This window comes from Amblyomma maculatum, chromosome 5 (genome assembly GCF_055883805.1).
Source record: "Amblyomma maculatum isolate TAMU_Amacu chromosome 5, ASM5588380v1, whole genome shotgun sequence".
Classification (NCBI taxonomy): Eukaryota; Metazoa; Arthropoda; class Arachnida; order Ixodida; family Ixodidae; genus Amblyomma; species Amblyomma maculatum.
Window position 1 is genome coordinate 65088448 of NC_139348.1, and position 12909 is coordinate 65101356.

At 44.4% G+C, this 12909-nt stretch overlaps 1 long non-coding RNA gene across 1 annotated transcript; it reads left to right on the forward strand.

The window, feature by feature from the left end:
• Positions 1–1215: 1215 nt before the first annotated feature.
• On the forward strand, positions 1216–3286 carry LOC146188427 (uncharacterized). Its single transcript, XR_014707203.1, has 3 exons — positions 1216–1352; positions 2686–2830; positions 3199–3286. It is a non-coding gene; the product is annotated as an uncharacterized LOC146188427 (long non-coding RNA).
• The last annotated feature ends 9623 nt before the right edge of the window (positions 3287–12909 follow it).

Genomic DNA, 12909 nt, shown 5'->3' on the forward strand with positions numbered 1-12909 from the left:
AATGTGACTAAAAAGGGCGTCTATCCGCTGCCCAGGATTGATGATGCCTTTGACCGACTACGCGACGCCATGTACTTCTCCTCATTAGACCTCAAAAGCGGATACTGGCAAATCGAGGTGGATCGGAGAGACCGAGAAGACTGCATTTGCGACGCGCGACGGCCTATACGAGTTTAAGGTGCTTCCGTTTGGTCTTTGCTCTGCACCGGCCACATTCCAACGTATGATGGAAACGGTTTTATCAGGTCTGAAGTGGCAGTCGTGCTTGGTGTACTTAGATGATGTCGTTATTTTCTCGACTACTTTCGAGCAACACTTGGACCGGTTGCGCATCGTGTTTCAAGCACTCAAAGGCGCGCAACTAACGATCAAGCCTGAGAAATGCCACTTTGCTTTCAAGGAACTACGCTTTCTCGCCCATGTTGTCAGTGCACAGGGCGTTCTCCATGGTCCCGAGAAGACTACCGCAGTGTCAAATTTTCCACGCCCCACCGACAAAAAGGCACTTCGACGATTTCTAGGTTCTTGTTCATACCACCGACGCTTCGTCCAAGATTTTTCTAAGATAGCTGAACCACTGACAGCACTAACCAGAGAAGACATACCCTTCCTGTGGAGAGACGATCAAGAACAAGCCTTCCAGGAGCTTAGAAGCCACCTACACAGACACCCAATACTCGCCCATTTCGATGAAGACGCCGCAACAGACGTATATACTGATGCCAGCAACGTTGGCCTCGGCGCGGTGCTCATTCAGTGGCAAGGCGGAGTAGAACGGGCTATCGCCTACGCGAGCCGAACACTCTCACGATCGGAGGCGAAGTATTCGACAACGGAGAAGGAGTGCCTTGCGGTAATCGGGGCCATCAGCAATTTTCGACCATATTTGTATGGACGACCCTTCCGTATTGTCAGCGACCATCTTTCCTTGTGCTGGCTGGCAAGCCATAAAGACCCGTCTGGACGCTTAGCTCGTTGGAGCCTCCTTCTTCAAGAGTATGACGTCACCGTTGTCTATATGGGCGCGTTCACATTACACCAAATTTCCGGCGAGCGAAGCGGATTCGGCCGCTTTTGACGCCAACGAGGGCGGAAAGCGGCGCGGCGAGGGCGATCGGTCCGAGACCGATTTTTCCGCGTTCGCTGCGGAGCGACGATGGGTCGTTGACGTCACGTCCACTCAAAATCCAGTTGGCGGCAAGCACTGCAGCGGAGTGGGGCGGCGCTGTTTCTGCGGAGGTGCTGCCTGATGCCATAAAGGAGGCCCCAATCCAAGCGACATTTAAATTTCAAGGTCATGATTTACAACGAGGACCTGTGGGAACATATTGGCCAAGGACTGGGAGTGAGAGGTAAGAAAAATTGCTTTTATATCTTGCATCACGCCCTTGCTCGCGAGAACTTTTCGGATGCCGGTACAAGTACGTTTCGCTCTGTTCTCACGCTACTGCTAGCTATATCCTATGCATGCGTACCTCGCGCGATCGTGTAGGACGCATGTATTACGTACTTCGGAACCAGCGCATTGATGACCATTTGGCTCATGCCACTGTTTGAGAACGTTTTTTTTTCGAGTGCCAGTGCGGTATGCTTTGCGTATCCAGCCTTGGTTGTGTTCACGCTGCTGCTAACTTTCTTTTGTCCCATGCAAGCGACCTCGCGCTATCGTGTACGACACATGTGTGCTGCGAAGCGATAACACTGATCATTTCGCTCATTCCGGCTATTTGCACCTATCTCATGCATGAGCAGGTACAGCGAGCATGCACTACGTACTTTTACTTTACTTGTGCCGTTGCGGGTTCCTGGGTTGTGAATATTCAGCTCGTACGAATATGTTGGAGCGTATAGCATCACGGTAGCGGCGCTGTGTGCTACGTGACAAGCTTTAGGGCGGACCGCGAGCGTGATGCGTTTTTATAGACTTGTTTCGTGTGGCGAAAGGCTAATCCCGAGTTTTTCACCTCTTACAATAGTGGACTTCAGGTTTCGTGCATTTAAAAACTAATATTGGAGTGATCGTGCTGTGCAGTTCATATTAAATACTTTACAGTGGCAACGCTGAAGAGACCGATAGAACATGTGAACAAAAAGTAAGCAAACGCCAATTCTTGTTTACTGTGCTTGATAACCAGACTTTTTTTTTGTTCCTGAAGGGGCCATCTGTCAGAAAAATATTTTAAGAGCTTAAAAGACATATTTTTTTTTTTTTTTCAAAATTGGAAACCAAATTAGGTCCAGTATGACGGGTGAAGCTGGAGCTGTCATCGTTGCTACTGTGAATAGGAAACACTTCAATCAAATGTAGCCCATAATGGAGTATGTGCCAAGAGAACCAATATAAGTTGCATATTTTCTCAGTATTCATTAGTGTGCACTCTCAGGGTGCTCATTTCATGATTGTATTATCAAGCACAAAATATTTAGGTGTACTATTATAAATGTGATTAGTGTTGTGTTTGTTATATGTGGCTGAATATTTTGCAGACTGTTTAAGCGTTCATTTCACCCAGTCTCAAGAGTAGGTTTTAAAACAGTGTGCAACATTTCATTCTTCACAGGTTGTAACTTCATTGCCCATGACCCATGCCTAGAAATTCTGTTCAAAGGATTCATGTGTTGATTGAGTTAAAATGATAAAAAACTCCTGTACAATTCATGGTATTGTTTATTGATTGGAAATAGATCTGAAGACCAGCCAGATGCCACCACTCAAGTTGCCGTTCCAGAGCTTGCAGGGCCAGGAATATCTGGCTTGGGCTTTTTAGTCAGATGCGCCATCCACTCCACACACAGCTACAACTGAACGGTAACCATCTGACAAAGTAAGGTGTGCACTTGAAGTCACTGAAATTTAGTGCACGCCATCTGCCCTAATATTTGCAGCCAACTGGAAAGCAGAGTAGAGGACTGCGATTCAGATGTGGAAAGATAAATCTGCAATATGACATCCCGTCGTTCATCTCTCTTGTAATGAATGCTTACTTGAACCTAACTAGTGACTGCGGTGCTTGCTTCTGAAGGGAATTTAATTTTAATTTTCTCTTCACAAGCATTCCATTTTATAGAAGGCCAAGCCCAAAGAAGAGCTCCTACAAATTAACGACATTGTCATGTATTTTCGAATTACTGGCAGGAAATACCTAAGGCATATACTAATGACATATTACATGCCTATTTCTTTTTGTTTCTTCTCAGCATACAGGACAGCAAGCACGTTATCAGGACAATATTAACCGTGAACTACAAAGTATGCTGTAAGTACAAAGCAAAAATAAATGTCACCATTGTCTTCATTTGGCTGCCTCTGATTATTTTCTCCTGCCACGAAATTTACTTGGCTGCTTCTGATGAAGTATTCGCACAGCTTTTCCCTGATAGCCTGTGCAAGCCTGAAAGGAGAGAACATGGAACATTAGAGAGAAAGGGCTCCCTTTCCAAATCATCAAACTGACAACTTTGACTCCTAGTTATAAGCTCATTTCGATGAGTTAAAAGTAACCAGTAATTCAGTTTCTCTAAGCTTATTTGCCAACAGCATGAATACATGGCTAGGTGACAACCTAAGGCTGGAAGAGGAGGTAGCCTTCCGCTTCCCTCTGTCTCCTACCTCCAGGTTCCCTCGATCAGCTGCCCTTGCCAATAGTACGTGGTGCTCGAAGGGGGGGGGGGGGAGTAGACAGCACGGGAAGCTGGTTTCTCCTCAAACACCATGAAGTTGTGCAGTGACATGCAGGATGTGATAATGCGACTGATGTTCTCTTCTTTTGTCTTGAATGGCTGGCGTAAGATGAGCCATTGTTGGGCGAGAATCCAAAGACGTTTTCTACGACACGCCTCACTCAACTCATCGGTAACTAAATACTCGTTTTGCATGTATTTGAGAGAATGGGCTGGGTGTTCCTGCAGCTGACTGGTCATCTAGTTCCTCAGGACTAGAAAACTAGGAAGAAAGACTTGCAGAATAACAAATTAGGTTTAATTTGAAAATACAAATCAAATGCAGTTTAATCATACATTTTGGCCTACTCAGTGTTCAGTGTATATTGTTTTGTTCTATGACTTCCCAGGCGGAATGTTTAATTCCTGTCAGAAGAGTGAGGCAGATACTTCCTTTTATTTGCAACCAATACCCGTATAGTGGTTGGGTTGGCTGAAGTAAAAGACTGTTAAGCATTTGACATGATGCCTCATTTTACGTTCATAACTTTGGCTGGTGAACATTAAGCAGCTTGTCATATCAAATGGCGCTGAAGGTGGTATGACACCAGTTAATCTCAGTTCTAACAAATTGACTTATTGAAGAATACAACAAATTTTATTACTTACTTTTCTTGCGTACAGTCACATGAAGATTTTCAGATGAAAGGCCTCATCTCCCACAAAGAAAGAAGGCATTCTGCTATTATCATTCAACGGTGCGTCTTTTGAGATGCCTACCTGGCCTAACTACATTTTTGAAAAATGTGCTTCGGCCATAATTTCTACCATCAGACTCACTCCAATTGTGGCCCATCTCCACCAACAAGAACCTAAATGAGCAAATTAAAATTCACTTTTATCTTCGGGTTAATATTAGCCTGAAGGGCACACATTTGCATAAACATTTCACCGGCATGCATAAACATTTCGCCTCATTTATTCTTAGGCATGGGTAGCTTTGTCGTAATTTAGTTTACACAAGGATATCAAATGGCATTACCATTACATTAGACAACCGAGGGCTAACCATAGAAAAAAAAAAGCTTGCTGCTTCATAGGATATCAAATTTAAAGGTGTTCAGAGGATAGAAAGGTTATAAGAACCAGTTAGCAAAGCAAATATACTTGAATACCTGTAGCAAGCATCAATGAATGCCAGCATTGACTTGCTAAACGCATTTTTGTAACTTCGGTCAACACTTCCCGAGTTGGTTGGACACTCAATGTTTACATGTTTGCCAGACTCTATGCAGTGAGTTATTTGCCAGATTTATTGAAAATCTTTGACAACCTTGGTTTGGAGCAGAATAAGACAAATACTTTTTGTTGTTCCTTACATTATAATTATTATGCTTAAAACAAGCTTGTCAGATAAACACATCCAAAACGTTTCATTTAAAATGAACAAACTTAGCCTATTTGTTGTTGATATGGTAATGACTGGTATGGTAACAAAAAAGTTTTTGACAGTTTTGTGTTCTTTATACACGTTACTATAACTGCTCAGGCATGACAATCGAATGCTCGACAATCACAATAAAAACGGCAATCCAAACCAAAGTATCACGTACCAGAGTCGCCTTGGGACGCTAAACTCCATAAATCAAATAAAAATGAAAAATGAAACCAAAAATACAGAAACCACCTTACCTAATAACCTACACCTGGCGTGAATCTGGAAGTATCACTGTGCGAAATCGCATGTCTTTTTTCTGGATACAAGGACGAAGGAGCTCTACAAGGACTGCGAAGCTGCTGGGTGACATATGCAGGCAGCTGCCGAGAAGAGAACAAGCCAGTGAAGTGATAGCGCTTGGCATAATAAAGTCCCTACGAAGTTCACATTAACTTACTCTCTGTAATACTCCACGTCCTAGTCATGAAGCAGCGGCAAGAGGTTGTAGCCTTGGACCAACAGGGCGCGTTCCTGCAAAGATGGGTGCACCCACCACCGCCTCCGCCGCGAACCTGATTTTTCATCTGCCTTTCGCAACTCTTCCCGCATGATCATTACATAGTTGCAGAGGAGAATCGAAACGATCTCTTCATTCTCTGAAATGGTCGTCATTACTTATCCGCTACAAGCGCGCAACTGGAAAATGAACGAGAACTGCAATATAACAACGCAAGACAGTATGCAGCCACGCAACAGACGACAGAAAAGCGCGCGAACTGTCTCCGGGGCTCGCGCGCGCTCTCGCTTCATTCGCGAACTCCCGATACCGGAAAAAAAATTGTCGTGAGATCTCGCTGCTTTCGTGAAAAAGCGAGAAGCAGCCGCAGTTCCGCGTCGTTTCCGCCGCCGCGGGAGTGGTAGATGAGAACAGGCCACTATTTTCCGGCGAAGCGAATCCGTTTCGCTCGCCGAAAATTTGGTGTAATGTGAACGAACCTTAAGTCGGGACATAAACACCAAAATGCGGATTGCTTGTCATGCGCGCTATTGGACTCCACGAAAACGCCGACGATTTTCCCTTTATGGGGCCATTACCCAATCCCATATGGCTGACCTTCAACGCAAGGACCCGGCTGACCTTCAACGCAAGGAAGCGGTGGTAGAGTACCGCTTGTTTTTCGTCGTGGTTTGCAGTCATACGCTTTACGAAGTGGAGTTCTCTACAAGCGCAACTTTGAAAGATCAAAAGAGACATTTCTACTCATAGTGCCTACGCACCTACGGCTTGACATACTTAAGTGCTTGTCACGACGAACCGTCCTCCGGCCACTTGGGAGTAAGTCGTACGCTTGCAAGAATTCGGGAGAAATACTATTGGCCGAAATTATTACCTTCAGTGCGATCTTACGTTAAAACCTGCCGTGATTGTCAACGCCGAAAGACTCCACCCGTGAAACCAGCTGGATTTCTTCAGCCGATCGCTCCACCGAAAACTGCTTTCCAACAAGTGGGGTGGATCTTCTTGGTCCTTTCCCGAAGTCAAGTAAGGGAAAGCGTTGGATTGTTGTCGCGACAGACTACTTGACCCGATATGCTGAGACCGCGTCGCTCACAAATGGAACTGCCACCGAAGTCGCAGAGTTTTTTGTCCACGACATCGTATTGCGTCATGGCGCTCCGGCTGTTATCATTACCGATCGCGGGGCAGCTTTTACGGCTCGCCTGACTAAGGCTGTACTGAACCTTACACACACTAGCCATAGACGGGCCACGGCATACCACCCACAAACTAATGGCTTGGTGGAAAGGCTAAACAGAACTCTGGGGGACATGCTGTCTATGTACGTGGATATAGAGCATATGACCTGGGATCAAAACTCCCATATGCCACGTTCGCATATAATACGGCACTTCAGGAGACGACCCGGCTTACACCCTTCGAGCTTGTCTTCGGCCGTCGAGTGACAACTCCACTGGATACAATGCTGCCCGTATGCACCGACGACGAAGATGAGCTTGACCTGCACATCGCTAGTTTTACCCAGCGTGCGGAAGAAGCGCGGCAGCTGGCATGGCAGTGCATATACCTACATTAGCAACTAGACGCTGATCGTTACAACAAGCGACGGCGCTTCGCTGCCTACGAGCCTGGAGACTATGTCTGGATTTGGACGCCCGTTCGTCATCGTGGGCTCTCTGAAAAATTGCTGCGCCGGTACTTCGGCCCATATCGTGTCCTCCGCCGCCTCAGCGACGTTACTTACGAAGTTGAATACGCGACCTAAGATCCCTCAAGCCGCAGACGAAGCAAGTTCACTGATGTTGTACACGTCATCCGGATGAAACCCTACCACGATCGCCCCGCTGACTATTCTTGAGACTGATGGTGCCCCGTTTTGTGCTGTGGTATCCCACACCAACCTAGCATAGTATCTGTCAGCTCATCGCATCAAGCAGCATTTGCAGCATCGAGGCGATGCTGCTAAGAAGGGGGGCAATGACACATGCCATTCATAGACGACGAAGATTTGAACGGGCGATTCGGAGAAGACGACGAAGCGAAACGGTGCTCCGCTTTTGTGCTGCCCTGACTGACTGTTAGTGTTCATCGGTGCCAGAGTGCTAGAGCGCCTTCTGTGTAACGTTACGTTACAATATAATCTGTCACCACTTGACCGTATTTCTTGAAGAACACAGCTGTTATCAGAAGCACAGCACGGGTTTCGGCGTGGCTTGTCGACTGTGTCGCCGCTCCTTAGTGTATTCAATGCATTTTCACTCTCGATTAATAACAAGGAACAGATTGACGCTATATTTTCGATAAAGCACCTCATCATAAACTAATACAGAAACTTTACGAGATCGAAATAAATAGCAGACATATCTAATTCACAAGGGCTTCTCTCGAGAATAGGTACCAGTACGTCCAAGTTGACGAGTACTATTCGGAGACACTGCAAGTAACGTTAGGGGTACCGCAAGGATTAGTTCTCTGACCAATGATATTCCTTATTTATGTTAATGATATCGTAAATGTCTGACACAGTCATACACAGTTAAATGTGTAGCTGACCAAATTAAACTTAAAAAAGCCCTCGCTGATGTTTCACGGTGGTGCACAAATGTGAGCATGCTTTAATTGCTGACAAGTGCTTAGTTTTTCGTATAACCAGGAACAAAACCGTTTTAAAACTTTCATGGTCTGTGAAGGGCATTGGACTTAAAGAATTGCTTGCTGTTAAATACCTCGGAGTTGTTATTACACACGATCTGAGTTGGGATCTTCATATAATACAGTCTGGACCAAAGCCTATAAATCCCTCTGGTTTATACGGCGCAAGCTTCCAAAAGCTCCCATACAGGTTAAGTATAGCAGAATATAAAGAGTTAGTTCAGCCATGTCTGGTGTATGCCTCGTGTTTTGGGACCCTAGTACGGCGAAATATATTCACAAAGTACAAAGTGTTCAAAAAACATCGACCAAATTAATTTGCAACAAATATAAACGCATTGATAACGTGACAGAAATGCTCGATTATTTTGGGGCTCGATACACTGCGGGTGAGACGTTATGATTGTAGGTTAAAATACTTGTATTTAATATATAACAACATAATACAAAATCAACATTCACAATTTCCTTACCCCTCACACTCTGCGCACAAGCTCGCGTTTTCATAACGGGAAAATAATGAAGGGACATACCCTTCTGAACAACTGAGTCGATTTGGAACGTTAAACCACACAAACCAATGAACCCTTCTGAACAGTTAATCGCAAATTTGATATTGCTTGGGTAAATATTTACTCATATTCATGCATTCTCCTTTTGTTTGGCAATATTTCATGCTTTGACTTTCTGTATTTGATTGTGATTGCTTTTGTTGATGTCTTCTTGTGATGTAGTTGTTTTTTTTTTTCTTTTTTTTTCCACCCCTGCCTGGATTCAAGCGACTGTGCAGTATTTGGACATAAATATTTAGTGAATAAGAATTGAAGATCGTTGCCCCGCTATGGGGTCGCTGTGGTTAGGATGGCCGACCAATAATCCAGGGTACCGGGCTTCGAACCCGAGCGCCGATGGTGGCGTCAATATGCTATGGGTTCAGTGCAAGTTAAAGATCCGCAGAAGTCGGAATTACTCCATAACATTTCACTATACGAAGCCTATTCCTCTCTTGCTGTTTCCACTTCCACCTTCCTCCCGTTCCCTGCGGCGTGGTAGAGGTGTCTGCAGAACGAGGGGGGAGAGATACTGGGCGTTTCCTTTCCAATCAAGCAAAAATTTATTATTATATTTAAGATCATCAGCAGAAACAAACGTGGATACTACCTTGTATTCTCTTGAAGGAGACTTCAATGCCCCCAAAATTGTTGCTGGTATTGTTCAATTTAGAGCGTATATAAGGAAAACTACGCTTCATAGAGTAGACTAAGCGCTTTGAGACAAAACTATGAAAGACCTGAGCATCACTTGCTTTGCCAGGTCACGGCCGGTCTCGAGGGAGAGAGCGCGCGCTCTTTCTTACGGCCTTCTCAATCGCCGCGTGAACAATGGGAACTTTTCTCCTTGAGTCACTCTCTCCGCCGCCGCAAGGGGCGCGACCTGTTCACTGTTCGCTCCGAATCTGCTTCAGTGGCTGCGGGTGGCTTTTGCCTGGTTTCTCGCTGTCGCCCGCGGGTTTCGTGGTAAGTGCAGCCCCTAAATGAAAGATTACAGAAGGTAGATGCTGCAGCGGCATCCTGTCAGCGTGCTACACACGTGAATGGAGTCTTTATATTAAAAACACTGTCGCTCAGCAAACGCTCGACAAGCATATGACATGTATTGCGGCATTGTATCTACTTTTGTTCATTTTAATCTGAATTTTTGCCCAAGCCTGTACAAGAAGATGAATAAAAGAGTGAATGAGCAGTGATCACATCGAAGCTTCTTCAAGGCAAACATAACAGCAACAATCACAAAACCGTCTTTCAGCGCTAGATGAGAAACCATCGAGGTAACACCGAAGATGAAAATAATTTTATAAAAATGTAATGTAAGTTGCACAATGCTTACATGACATAAAGTGTTAGTAGTATAACGTCAGAGTAAACGATTTTAGGTTTTGTTTTCAATTTTGCTATAATTTATAGACCAGCAAATGTTTTATGTTGTATTTTAAACATTATTTTAATTTTGCAAATAAACGTTGGTTTAATGAAATATTTACATGATATCATGAATATTTCATGAAAAAAAAGGAAATCTGTTTCAAGCACTAATTCCTAGCTATATTTTCTTTCTTTTTCTAGTATGTTTTTGAACTAATAGTTCGTTGTAACTATCTGTGCAGTAATGCCTGCCTTAGAGAGCAATCGCTGCCCCAATATTTTGGTAGAATGTGTTGCTTATTACACATTCGCCACTGTTACTCAATGGACACTCCTCAATAATGGATATAAAAGCTTTTTTACTCACAAGTGACTATAGGAGTTGTATGTCGCGCTGTATTGCGCCCCTAGGCACCTAGTGTCGACACCGACGAAATCATTTCAGCTCTACCGCAATCAGTAACCGAGGAACTGAAAGAAGTTATGGTATCTCCTGTCGTCCCATTACTCACTGTGACGTATTCTGATTTAGCTTACGTCGCTGGATACATTGTGAAAGTAATCAGTGACTTCGGGTGTGACGCTTGTGCTATCCTTCTTGAAACCAGCGAAAGAAGCAGCCCCATGTATACGATTTTGCGAGGACAAGATTCTAGCGGACTGCATTATCCAAAACCAGAGTTTGTAGCCCTCTTGGACAAGGTTGTGTCTTTTTTTGAAAAAGCTGTCGTGCACCTACCCCACACAAATGTCCTTGAAGTCCTTCAAATCTTAATCCAGTCAGCACTTGAACTTCAGAATTCACCTTTGCTGATTTGCCCGGAAGGCATTGACAACAGCCAAGGTCCGCTTCTTTAATATGTGAGATATTTCTCAGACTCCTTCTTGTCAATTATGCTAAGAAGGTGACACACAGGAACGAAAGGCCAGCTCCTTATGTGCACAAACCGTCCAAAAAGATTTTGAGTCGTTAATTTTCTAGCCGCATGCACCATTTTGATAAATGAGTGCAATGTGTTACTTTGAAGGACATATTTTTTTTATTGCTTGCTGCTCTTTTCAATTATGCATATCTGTTTATGCCCATATTTCCTTGCTAAAATGTTTTTTTCATTACTGGTATTAAACTGACTACGACTGTCTAAGTGTGCGTCAGTCGCGAGACTACGTATACATCTCCTGTCTTTCAACCTACTGATTTATTTAAGCGAAGCTAGAACAGCTCACTTCACTACACAACTGAAATTTTAACTGTATGCGTAAATTTTTGTTCCTTACTCTGAATCTGAGACGTGCTATGAATTTTCGTCAGTGCCTGTTTCGCTCTAAACGAAAACGGCAGCGGTTGACAGAATACTTTGAATATCCACCGAACAGTTTGCCACCCAGACTAGCGTCAGGTCGCGCTATACCTGCTTACAGCTATCAAGGCACACTGCATAAAATGGTACATATTGTTTTGTGAAAAATTTAGGGGCAAAAGTGTTGATGTAAGTGCACCCGAAACTTCATTCGACCGTGCGCGACAGCACTGACGAAGGCGCGCGCGCACGCGCATTATTGACTATTTTATTGCTTATACACGATAAATCAGACGCTGATTACGGCTTCTTCTATAAGCCATAAGGGTTGAAATATCAGAACCTGCCGGTTGCAACCGATGCGGGCGGAGCGAAGAGCGAGCGCGCGTTTCCCTTGCGCGTGAACGGCTGTAGCGGAGGAGCAGCAGTGGGGCGGTGGCGACCCCACCGAGGCTCGGCGGGCGGTGGAAACAGACCCCATTGGAGAGGCCGTAAGAGAAGAGAGAAACTCGCTCTCCCTCGAGACCGGCCGTGGCTAGGTGAGGGTAAAGAAGCCTCCCTTCTCTGCTAGGAAGAAGGCTCAGCGCATCCCCTATTCTCATTGGCATTACCGCAATGGGCTCTCTTTTACTTTCTTTATACCCGTCGTGCACAAAATATTTTTATTTTTGTAAACATAGTGTACAATCGTGTTACGGAAAGCACCTGTGGGAAATCGTTTGATTTGAAAAAATTATCCCCCTGATTTATTGAAATCTGCCAAGCATGCACGAAAATGCAAAATATATTCTGAGAGGAAGGCACTTGCATTAAAATCGGCGAATTATTTCGGCATGTGTACCGCTCAAAATGTTCGACAAATTAAAACTATGGATACTTTTTGATAAGGTGGTACCGATATAGAAAAATGTATAAGGCACGCGAAGCCACCAATTCATTAAAAGTGAGGTTCTCAAGGGTGCGGCGAGAGCTTGCAATAATGAGAAGCATGCAATATATTACTTTACGTGATTTTGGGGTGATTCTAAGTATATTTATTCCCATTTTACTTGGCTGCTCTGTGTGCGCTTTGCTAAAGAAGGCGGAGGTAAACATTTGTAAATGTACAGTCCTGAGCAAAAGTGGTATACAACACTTAACCGATGGTGGAGCTCGAGAAAACGGCGTTTCAACGCCATCTAGCACGAGCTATCTTTGATTGAGACAATCGTAGTGGTGTCCCATTGTATCGATATGCATATGTGGCTAGCGCTTCCCCTGTCGCTGTCTCGAAATAGATTTTTGATGCCAATTTCTCGATCACTGCCGCCGGCTAAATGTTGTATACCACTTTTGCTCACGACTGTACGTTTTGCAGATTCGGGCTGTGGCTAAAAATTCATTCTTCCAATTATACAAAATGCTGTGAAAGCAAGT